The following is a 12,482-nucleotide window of genomic DNA, read 5'->3' on the forward strand; positions in this document are numbered from 1 at the left end:
CAAGACAGACCCTTCCAGCACTAACTCCTGCTTTCACAAATGCCTTTTTTTTTTTTTTTTTTTTTGCGGTACGCGGGCCTCTCACTGTTGTGGCCACTCCAGACACGCAGGCTCAGTAGCTGTGGCTCACGGGCCATGGCTCACGGGTCCAGCCACTCCACGGCACGTGGGTTCTTCCTGGACCAGGGCACGAACCCGCGTCCCCTGCATCGGCAGGCGGACTCTCAACCGCTGCGCCACCAGGGAAGCCCGCAACTCTGCATTTTAAAATGCAAATCAGAGAAGAAACATCCTGTGAGTCTTCTCCTCCCCCTCCCACAGTTTGTAATTTATTTGACTTGTTCTCAGGATCTTTGCACTGCCCATCCCACCACTGCCAAGGCAAACGTGGCATCCCCAGGGAAGCCTTTTCTTAAGATTCTCTCACCCCCAGGCCAGATCAGATTCCCCTTTATATACCAGCGGGGGTGCCCTGTATTCCCCCTTCGTGGGACTCGTCACAGTCTGAAGTTACAGATCTGTGTGATTGCTTAATTAACATCTGTGAGACTGGTTCCTCCATTAAATGCAGAGGTCATAAATTACATCTCTAGAGGGAAGAGGCATTCTAAAACACACCCTAACCCATCTTTTCTCCATCATACCAACGCAGAAAGAGCATCAGCGTGACAGTCTCAAAACTATTTCTTTGGATGTACCCCACTTCCTGGTGTGGGTTCTTCAAACTCACTTCGAGGCCACTCCCCACCCCCTCACCCTCCGGGGTGTGAGCCCCGTGTGGTCACACTTGAGACCTCTCAGCTCTCCTTGGACACCTCAGCTGCCCTTAGACTTTCAGCAATGTGCTACCAGGGCCTCTACGGATGGGCCTCAAGATGGCCTTTGTGTTACTCTGCATGATACATGGGTCCCCATCACAGAGATTTTAGTCAAACCATTCTCTCCAGTTTTCCTCCCAGGCCCTCCTCCCTTAGGACTCAAGACTGGAGTCCTTCGGGGTTGGCGAAAGAAAAGATAATCATCCCTCCCCTCTGAAACGGAAGAAAAAGCTCCGTGTGCTTTGACTCCTGTCTTGCAAAGCATTTGTCAGAGCCTCCTTGATGGCTCATATAAATAAACCCCAATATGGCCTACCACGTGGGCCCTCCAGTGACCACAGTCCTGTGTGCATTTAAGTTGAACAGAACTAAGTCGAAAGCTTGGATCCCTGCTATATTCAGAGAAAGCAGCAGGACATCAGTGCTGTGGGTAGACAGGAGCAGCCAGAGGAGGCTTTATCCTGGCTCAGAGCCGCCAAGGTGAAGCTCCGTTCAACACACATTCGCGCTCGTTCAACCGCCGTACCGAGGACAAGGGTTTCTGCGAAGAAACCCCGCACAGGCACGGACAGTTCCAGCCAAAGACACTTCATGACTTGTGAATCTTGGCAGTCACGGAGTCATGAGGAATATGGCCACGTGACTTTGGGAGCAGAGGCTGGGGTAGGGGGAAGCCGTCAGCTGAGGACTCTGGTGGGAGTTATTTGAATCTTGGCTCCGACACTTGCCACATCTGTGATCTTGGGCAAGCTTCTGAGCCTCTGTGAACCACGGCTCCCTCATCAGACACTGGGATAATCTCTATCTCTCAGGAATGTTATGAAAATTAAACAAAACCAGGTTGGTAAATCCCCCAATGCCGTGCTTGGGACATAGCAGATGCTCAAAACATATTCGTTCCCTTGCCTGTGACTTTTTTTTTATTATTTATTTATGTATTTATTTTTGGCCACGCGGGGCCTTAGTTGTGGCACATGGGATCTTTTAGTTGCGGCGTGTGGGATCTTTAGTTGCGGCATGTGGGATCTAGCTCCCCAACCAGGGATCGAACCCGGGCCCCCTGCATTGGGAACGTGGAGTCTTAACCACCAGACCACCAGGGAAGTCCCTCCTGTGACTTTTCATCTGTTCTGATCTTTACAATCATTCCTTCTCCAGTGGCTTTGGTTTTAAATTTTTCCATAAAAATACATATTTCATTAAGTACTAGTTAAAAATCCAGCTGTGCTCCTAGAGTTAATATTGCATCATTAAATCCAAGAAATTACACTCATTATTAATCAGCTATTTCCTGGATTTATTCCTTCTGAAGTGGAAGTGTTAGGGGAACCACTGACCGAAACCGCCCGCCCTGGTCAAGCACCTCAGTAACCACTTGCATGAGTTATCGTACAACAGGAGGTCCTGGTAAAGAATGTGGAACTAATAAGCTATCACCAACCGGAAGAATTCGGGAAAGGTCAAAAGGAGAGAGGAGATACCGGTCCATATGTCCTACCAACCTCCCAGAATCCCCCTCGCTGGAATCCCTCTTGGCTGAGTGATGCGCGCACTACCAGGAAGGACCCTGAGTCAGAGTGATTGGCCAGAGACAACCCGGAAACTAATCCCATCACCATGAAGCCCGAGGCTGCGAAACACATGGCAGAGCAGTCCTCCTGGGTTCCCTCACCCTCCGGCTCTCCACCCGGGCGCCCCTTCCCAATAAAGTCTCTTGCTTTGTCAGCACGTGTGTCTCCGTGGACAATTCATTTCCGAGTGTTAGACAAGAGCCCACTCTCGGGCCCTGGAAGGGGTCCCCCTTCCTGCAACAGGGGGACACTATTTTCCTCTACTTAGTTTTTTCCTTTTTTTTTTTTTCCTTTTTTGGCCACACCACATGGCATGTGGGATCTTAGTTCCCCGATCAGGGATGGAACCTGCGTCCCCTGCAGTGGAAGCGCGGAGTCTCAACCACTGGACCGCCAGGGAAGTCCTATTTCCCCCTACTTAGAAAATGGCTTCCAATTCAACAAGCCTATCCTAGGTGAAAAGATGGGAAACTAGTATTTATTTACTATCTATTATGTGCCAAGGTAGAATAAAGCTTCGCAGCTAATTGCTTGGGCTTCGGAACCACATGCCTAGGTTTAAATCCAGACTCCACGCCACAAGTAGCGGTGTAATCTTTGGGTGGGTAACATAAATTCTTGGTGCCTGAGTTTTTTATTTTATTTATTTATTTTTGGCTGTGTTGGGCTGCACGCGGGCTTTCTCTAGTTGCAGCGAGCAGGGGCTACTGCTCGCACGCGGGCTTTCTCTAGTTGCAGCGAGCAGGGGCTACTCTTCGTTGCGGTGCAAGGCTTCTCGTTGCGGTGGCCACCAGGGAAGCCCGGTGTCTGAGTTTTTAATCCACAAAAGGGTGGCGACTGCACCCACCTCACAGGGTGGTTGTAACAATTAAATGAGTTAATTGCAACAAAGTGTAGCACATAATAAATGCTCAATAAATATTAGCCATTATTACTTCCCCATATCATATACAGCATTGTGTATAAAGCATATACTTCATTGTCACAGCAGCCCTTCAAGGTCTATGTTTGACTAGCACACAGCACCCTAGCCCTCCTGCCGAAGGTTTTCTTAGCCCAAAGCTCTGACCTTTTCTCTACAGCCTGACACTTTCCAGGAGGCTGCAACTGGTTCTCTCCAAGGCTTAAAACAATAAACAAGACATTAATTATGAGATGGATATCACCTATGTCCTAAAAGCACAGTTGATATAAAACCTGTTCCCCTACATTTGTCTAACTCTAGGTTAAACAAGTGAGTTTCAGGGCTACTTTTGTTCCAGATTAAATTATGGCCACATTCCTGGTGACTGAACCGTGCAACCACTTGGCAGCCAGAAGACAGAATTTCGGACCAAAAGCTACATAGCTGTTTCAATAAACAAAAGGGGAGGGCTACCCTGATGGCGCAGTGGTTAAGAATCTGCCTGCCAATGCAGGGGACATGGGTTCAAGCCCTGGTCCGGGAAGATCCCACAGGCCACGGAGCAACTAAGCCCGTGCACCACGACTACTGAGCCTGCGCTCTACAGCCCGCGAGCCACAACTACTGAGCCCACACACCACAACTGCTAAAGCCCACGTGCCTTGAGCCCGTGCGCTGCAACGAGAAGCCACCACAATGAGAAGCCCGTGCACCGCAAGGAAGAGTAAGCAGCCCTGCTCGCCGCAACTAGAGAAAGCCAGCACGCAGCAACGAAGACCCAACACAGCCAAAAAATTAATTACTTACTTTTTTTTAATGGGGGGAAAGGAACTTCTGTTTATTGAGTGCCAGTACATCATGCCAAGCATTTTACATTTGCTATTTAATTCTCTCGGCAAAGCAGGTACTATTTCCCCCATTTTCTAGATGAGGAAATTAAAGCTTGGTCAGGTTAGGTAACTTCTCCAAACGTCAGACAGCCAGCACGTGACAGAGGCAGCATGACACAGATAGACACCTGGCTCCAACACCTTAGAAAGTCATCATCTCAATAAACACCTGGCATCTCTTCATGGCATCCTCTCAAACCCCTTGTTTAAATACTAGTTAAAGCTTATCAGGTGTTTACTGTGTACCAGGCTCTCTTCTAAGCACTTACGGGCACTAATTTCTTCTCACACTCCAAGGAGGTTGGTACCTTTAGGGTTTTTTTTGTTTTTATTTTTGTTTTGGTTTTTTTAGCCGCGCCACCGCGCAGCAGGCGGGATTTTAGTTCCCCGACCAGGGATCGAACCCGCGCTCCCTGCAGTGGAATCGTGGAGTCTTAACCACTGGACTGCCAGGGAAGTCCCGATACTATTTTTATTCCAGTTTACAGAGGAGGAAATGGGTCTTGAGGAGTTAATAGTCTGTTTCATGTCACACATCCTGGAGGTGGAGTCCAGCATGGAAAGTAAACCCAGTATTCTTTCCGTGGCAAAGCGCCAACCTAGGAAGAGCACCGGATTGGAGACAGTTGATCTGGGTTCTAATCCTGACTCTTGTGCTGTGCAATGTTAAGAAATTAACCACTCTAGGACTTAGTTTCCTTCTCTGTAAACAAGAAAGGTTGAACTTGAGCTTATTCCGGTGCTAGAACGCCATGCTCGACAGCCTATCAGTGTAAGTGACATGAGCAGATCCGCAGAGGAATTTCATTCGGCCGTAGAAACTCTTCCTCATCAGAGACCACTTCAGACTCCAAGGCCCTTTATTAACAGTTACCTGAGCTAGAAACCTGCTTTTTTGCCACCTTAGAGAATATAGTTAATCTATCAATTTAGGATTAACATGCCATTCATGTGAAAGTGACAGTTCAGCATATATAACATGTAGATTTTTACTGTCTGGGATAGATGGATGGTTGGATGGATAGATAGATAGGGCACTGGAGCCAGGTAGACCCTGTGTTGTTATGCTGCCTCTGACATTTACCGGTTGTCTGACCTTTGAAGGAGTCATGTAACCTGTCCAAGCTTTAATTTCCTCAACCAGAAAATGGGGGAAATGTTACCTACCTCGCCGAGAGAATTAGAAAACAAATGTAAAACGCTTAGCACAACATACTGGCACTCAATAAACGTCAGTTCCTTTTCCTTTTGCTTATGAAAACTGATGAGATAATTTTTAAAAAAGCAAACAACCCAATCAAAAAATGGGCAGAAGACCTAAACAGACATTCCACCAAAGAAGACATACAGATGGCCAAGAAGCACATGAAAAGCTGCTCAACATCACTAATCATTAGAGAAATGCAAATCAAAACTACAATGAGGTATCGCTTCACACCAGTCAGAACGGGCATCATCAGAAAATCTACAAACAACAAATGCTGGAGAGGGTGTGGAGGAAAGGGAACCCTCTTGCACTGTTGGTGGGAGTGTAAATTGATACAGCCACTATGGAGAACAGTATGGAGGTTCCTTAAAAAATAGAATTACCATATGACCCAGCAATCCCACTACTGGGCATGTACTCAGAGAAAACTATAATTCAAAAAGAGTCATGTACCACAATGTTGTTTGCAGCACTATTTACAATAGCCAGGTCATGGAAACAACCTAAATGCCCATCGACAGATGAATGGATAAAGAAGATGTGGGGGCTTCCCTGGTGGCACAGTGGTTGAGAGTCCGCCGGCCGATGCAGGGGACGCGGGCTCGTGCTCAGGTCCAGGAAGATCCCACATGCCGCGGAGCGGCTGGGCCCATAAGCCATGGCCGCTGAGCCTGTGCGTCCGGAGCCTGTGCTCCGCAACGGGAGACGCCATAACAGTGAGAGGCCCGTGTACAGAAAAAAAAAAAGAAGATGTGGTACATATATACAATGGAATATTACTCGGCCATAAAAAGGAACAAAATTGGGTCATTTGTAGAGACGTGGATGGATCTAGAGACTGTCATAAAGAGTGAAGTAAGTCAGAAATATAAAAACAAATATCTTATATTAACACATATATATGGAACCTAGGAAAATGGTACAGATGAACTGATTTGCAGGGCAGAAATAGAGACACAGATGTAGAGAACAAACGTATGGACACCAAGGGGGGCAAGTCGGGGGGGATGAATTGGGAGATTGGGATTGAAATGTACACACTAATATGTATAAAATGGATAACTAATAAGAAAAAAATTATGTGTTTAATTAAACTGATAAAAAACCTGATGAGATAGAGATAGATATACATATACACACAATCCTTAACTTTAAAAATTCAAAGACTGATAGGAAAAGAAAAACAAAAGACAGGGTCTACAAAGAAACAATCCAAGAGCAAACTGAAAAGATGAATTTTGGGGGGCAACCATCTAAACTCAGATGTAGCCTCCAGTGGAGGCAGGGAACGGGAGAAGATGGGAAAGTCACAGCATGGCTGTAAAATGCTGCTGGTCCCCGTAGAGTTGTTTTATAAACTCTTCCCCCACTCACTTCCTCCCAAGCTTTAGGGATCATAACAGTGAGTTCCAAACCCTGATATTTCTCCTCTAGGCTCCTCCCATGAGGATTCGTGTTGCAATTCACTAATGTCCCTGTTGCCAATTTTAACCACTGAAAATCACAGAAATCTGCTAAGGAAATGTTTGTGCTGCTGCCCATAGGGACTGACAAACAGCAGGCCCCTTTGACATATCTGGAGGTGTCATTGGAGACGCTTTCTAGTGAACTGACACAGTTCCTGGGGCACAGGAAAAGAACAAGAACAAGGCTTCCCAACAGCTCAAGGCAAAGGCCAGGAAACGGAGCCAGGGAACTGCGCAAGCAGATTGCGTCTTTTTAATTGAACTGTTTTTGTGAGAGCATTGTAAATTTACAGGCAGTGGTAAGAAATAATAGAGAGGGACCTCCCCGGTGGTCCAGTGGTGAAGACTCCGCGCTCCCAATGCAGGGCGCCTGGGTTCGATCCCTAGTCAAGGAACTAGATCCCGCAGGCCGCAACTAAGAGCCTGCATGCCACAACTAAAAGATCTCACATGCCTCAAGTAAAGATTTCACATGCGGCAACTAAGACCTGGCACAGCCAAATAAATAAATTAATACATAAATACCAAAAAATAAAGGAGGGAGGGAGGGAGGGAAGAAATAATACAGAGAGATCCTGTGCAGCCTTTACCCAGCTTCCCCCAGTGATAACAACTTGGAAAACTATACTACAGCATCACAACCAGGATATTGACAACGATACAGTCAGTCATCAACACCAGAACAGCTCCATCGCCACAAGGATCCCTCCTGGTGGCTTTTTATAGCCACATCTACTTCTCTCCCTCCTGGTAACCATTCATCTATAAGACTGTCGTGACAGAATGTTATATAAATGGAATTATACAGTATGTAACCTTTTTGGATCTAATTATCTAGCGATTCATCCAGTTGTTGTATCAATAGCTCTCTCTTTTTATTGCTAAGAAGTACTGCATGGTATGGAGTACATAATCATTTACCTGTCAAAGGACATCTAGGTTGTTTCCAGATTTTGACTATTACTAAAGCAGCTACTATAAACATTCATGTACAGGTTTTTGTACATGTCTTCACTTCTCTGGGATAAATGCCCAGAAGTGCAAATGCTGGGTTGTATGGTAGTTGCATGTTTAGTTTGGTAAGAAACTGTTTTCCAGAGCAGCTGTAACATTTTAAATTCCCACCAACAATGTATAAGAGATCCAGTTTCTCCCCATCCTTGCCAACATTTAGTGTTGCCACTATTTTTTTTTTTTTAGCAACTCTGACAGGCATGTAATGATATCTCCTTGTGATTTTTTTTTAAAGCTACTATTTCTTTTTTTTTTAAGGAACATTTATTTATTTATTTATTGGCTGTGTTGGGTCTTCGTTGCTGAAAAGAACAAAATATGCCTTTCCATTCATTTAGGTCTGCTTTGATTTCTTTCATCAGTTTTGTGTAGTTTTCAGCATACAAGTCCTATACGTGTTTTGTTAGATGTACAATTAGGTATTTCTCTTTTTTTGAGCAACTGTAAAGGGTACTGTATTTTTAATTTCAGTGTCTACATGTTCCTCGCTGGTATACAGAAATACAATTGAGTTTTGTATTTTTATCTTGTATCCTGTGACCTTGCTAAACTCACTTATTAGTTCTAGGAGTTTTTTTGTAGACTTCTTGGGATTTCCTAACTAGAAAATCACATTATCTGCCAATAGGGACACTCTTATTTCTTCCTTTGAATCTGTATTCCATTTATTTCCCTTTCTTGCCCTACCGCCCTGGCTGTAACTTCTAGAATTATAATTGAATTAGAGTGATGAAAGTGGCTATCTTTGCCTTGTTCCTAATCTTAGGGGGTGTTATGGGCTGAAAATTCATATCTTGACATCCTACCCCCAGTACCTCAGAATATGACTATATTTGGAGATAAAGTCTTTAAAGAGGTTAATAAGTTAAAGTGAGGTCATTAGGGTGGGCCCTAATCCAATATGGCTGGTGTCTTTATAAAAAGAGATTAGGACACAGATTTATAGAAAAAAGACCATGTGCAGACACCCGTGCAACTAGAGCCCGTGCTCCGCAACAAGAGAAGCCACCGCAATGAGAAGCCCGCGCACCGCAACGAAGAGTAGCCCCTGCTCACTGCAACTAGAGAAAGCCCGCACGCAGCAACGAAGACCCAACGCAGCCAAAAATAAATAAAATTTAAGAATAAATAAATAAATAGGATGAAAAGAGAAAAATAGGTATAGTTCTACCCAAATAAAATTGATAACTTAGATGAAATGGACCATTCCTCAAAAAACACAATCATAACTTACCCAATACGAAATAGATAATATCCTTAAAAGGAAAAAAAAAGAGAGAGAGAGAATAAAGATTACATGGCTAAAAAAAAATAAAGAAAACATGGCTAACATCCCACTTCTGTTTTCTATGCTCTAAAAAACATGGGTTCCTTAAAAGATTAAATCCATCCTTGTTTATTTTGAGATTTATAAAATAGAAAGCCATATCATGAATAAATTGGATAGAGAGTCAAGGGCACATTAGAGAAACATGAATAAATCATATCCTCATCCTAAAGACTGCTTACAACACTGCAAATTTACTTCAGAAAAGAAAGTTACTTTAAGTTCATTTATGTATCAAACTATGTTTGAGAAAATAAAATAATCTATCAAGTTTTCTGGAATGACTGAGTTTTTTAATTCCCTTTATACTTTTCTAGTTCAAAAGCCTTAGAGAGCATCTTCCTACTACTTGCTGATTTTTTTTCTTTTTTCTTTTTTCTTTTTTTTTTGGTAATTTCATCCAGTATTTTGCTATTTCATTATTCACTGTCACTTTCATTATCATGAAGTAACATTTCTTCAGTTCCTACTGGAGACTATATGACTTGGTGACACAAGTCCTGTGGCCGGATGATTGAGTCATCACCCAAGAAGCTAGGGCTTTCCTTTAGCCCAGGGAACCTCAAAGTCTGGGAAAGGAGCTCAGAGAAAAACTCATCCCACCTTTGAGGCCCCAAAACCTACGTTCTCCTGGGGTGCCTCAACTCTCTTCACACATACACGGGGCTTTTCCACAGTGCTGGGACGCAGAAAGAAAAGACGCCCATGGTTATGAGGAGTGGAATTGAAAGGGCACAGTTTCCCACTCCTGCTGTTTTGATGGGACCCATCTGTCTACAGCGAGGAGGTCATGGGGAGATAGTAGAACCTCCTTCTCCACCCAGCAGCTATTTTATGGTTTATATTTTATGTTTTTAAATGTATTTTATATTTAAGAATATAAGTCAGATGTTGTTTTTGCTTGCTCCATTAGCTCCCTCCAATAGCTTCCCATTGTTCTTAGAATAAAATTGTAAACAAAGAAGAACACAGAGCTACAGTAGAAACACAACATTGTAAAGCAACTATACTCCAATAAAAATTAATTTAAAACAAAAACAAAAACAGAGCATTGCTCACCACCCAGTTCTACAAGGATTAAGTCCTAACCCACTGCAGTCACTGACCGACAGTGCACAAAGAGGAAATTCATGATAACATGATGATAACATGATGAGTTACCCTGTACTTTGGACAAGCAGGCCCTTTAGATAGTTAGAGATATACCTTAGGAACAATTTTTTTAAATTAATTAATTAATTTTTTTTTTTTTTTTGGCTGCGTTGGGTCTTCCTTGCTGCACGCAGGCTTTCTCTAGTTGGGGCAAGTGGGGCTACTCTTCGTTGTGATGTGCAGGCTTCTCACTGCGGTGGCTACTCTGTTGCAGAGCACGGGCTCTAGGCATGCGGGCTTCAGTAGTTGTGGCACGTGGGCTCAGTAGTTGTGGCACACGGGCTTAGTTGCTCTGTGGCACGTCGGATCTTCCCAGACCAGGGCTTGAACCCGTGTCCCCTGCATTGGCAGGTGGATTCTTAACCTCTGCGCTACCAGGGAAGTCCCAGGAACAATTTTAATGAACCCAGACCCCTGCACCTTCTCATACATAGAGAAGTGCTAAAATCATTAACTGGAGAGAGCTTATTTTTCTAAACAGTAATAATCTTTTACCAAGAGGTATGCTTGACTGCACATATTTCCCAGCCAAAAATCATGTATAAACTGACTCCCGCTCTATCTTTTCTGAGCAGCTTCCTCAGAGCTACTGAGTGGCTGTCTCCCAGGCTAGAGTCCTCAGTAAGACCTGGAATAAGACTTAAACTTACAACTTTTTTCTTTTTTAAAGGGTTGAATTTTTTTTTAATTACTCAATTTTATTTATTTTTTTATACAGCAGGTTCTTCTTATTAGCTATCTATTTTATACAGATTAGTGTATACATGTTAATCCCAATCTCCCAATTCATCCCACCACCACCACCCCCTGCCACTTCCCCCCTTGGTGTTCATACCTTTGTTCTTTACATCTGTGTCTCTACTTCTTCCCTGCAAACCAGTTCATCTGTACCATTTTTCTAGGTTCCATATATACGCGTTAATATACGATATTTGTTATTCTCTTTCTGACTTACTTCACTCTGTATGACAGTCTCTAGATCCATCCATGTCTCTACAAATGACCCAATTTTGTTGCTTTTTATGGGTGAGTAATATTCCATTGTATATATGTACCATATCTTCTTTATCCATTCATTTGTTGATGGACATTTAGGTTGATTCCACGACCTGGTTATTGTAAACAGTGCTGCAATGAACATTGTGGTACATGGCTCTTTTTGAATTATGGTTTCCTCTGGGTATATGCCCAGTAGTGGGATTGCTGGGTCATAGGGTAATTCTATTTTTTAAGGAACCTCCATACTGTTCCCCATAGTGGCTGTATCAATTTACACTCCCACCAACAGTGCAAGAGGGTTCCCTTTTCTCCACACCCTCTCCAGCATTTGTTGTTCGTAGATTTTCTGATGATGCCCATTCTAAACGGTGTGAGGTGATAGCTTATTGTAGTTTTCATTTGCATTTCTATAATGATTAGTGACATTGAGCATATTTTCATGTGCTTCTTGGCCATCTGTATGTCTTCTTTGGAGAAATGTCTGTTTAGGTCTTCTGCCCATTTTTTGATTGGGTTGTTTGTTTCTTTAATATTGAGCTGCATGAGCTGTTTATATATTTTGGAGATTAATCCTTTGTCCGTTGATTCATTTGAAAATATTTTCTCCCATTCTGAGGGTTGTCTTTTCGTCTTGACTGTAGTTTCCTTTGCTTTGAAGTTCCATTAGGTCCCATTTGTTTATTTTTGTTTTTTGTTTATTTTTACTTCCATTACTCTAGGAAATGGATCAAAAAAGATCTTGCTGTGATTTATGTCAAAGAGCGTTCTTCCTATATTTTCCTCTAAGAGTTTTATAGTGTCTGGCCTTACATTTAGGTCTTTAATCCATTTTGAGTTTATTTTTGTGTATGATGTTAGGGAGTGTTCTAATTTCATTCTTTTACATGTAGTTGTCCAGTTTTCCCAGCACCACTTATTGAAGAGGCTGTCTTTTCTCCATTGTATATCCTTGCCTCCTTTGTCATAGATTAGTTGGCCACAGGTGCATAGGTTTATCTCTGGGCTTTCTATCCTGTTCCACTGATCTATATTTCTGTTTTTGTGCCACTACCATATTGTCTTGATTACTGTAGCTTTGTAGCATAGTCTGAAGTCAGGGAATCTGATTCCTCCAGCTCCATTTTTTCCCCTCAA

This window comes from Neophocaena asiaeorientalis, unplaced genomic scaffold (genome assembly GCF_003031525.2).
Source record: "Neophocaena asiaeorientalis asiaeorientalis breed wild unplaced genomic scaffold, Neophocaena_asiaeorientalis_V1.1 scaffold65, whole genome shotgun sequence".
NCBI lineage: Eukaryota > Metazoa > Chordata > Mammalia > Artiodactyla > Phocoenidae > Neophocaena > Neophocaena asiaeorientalis.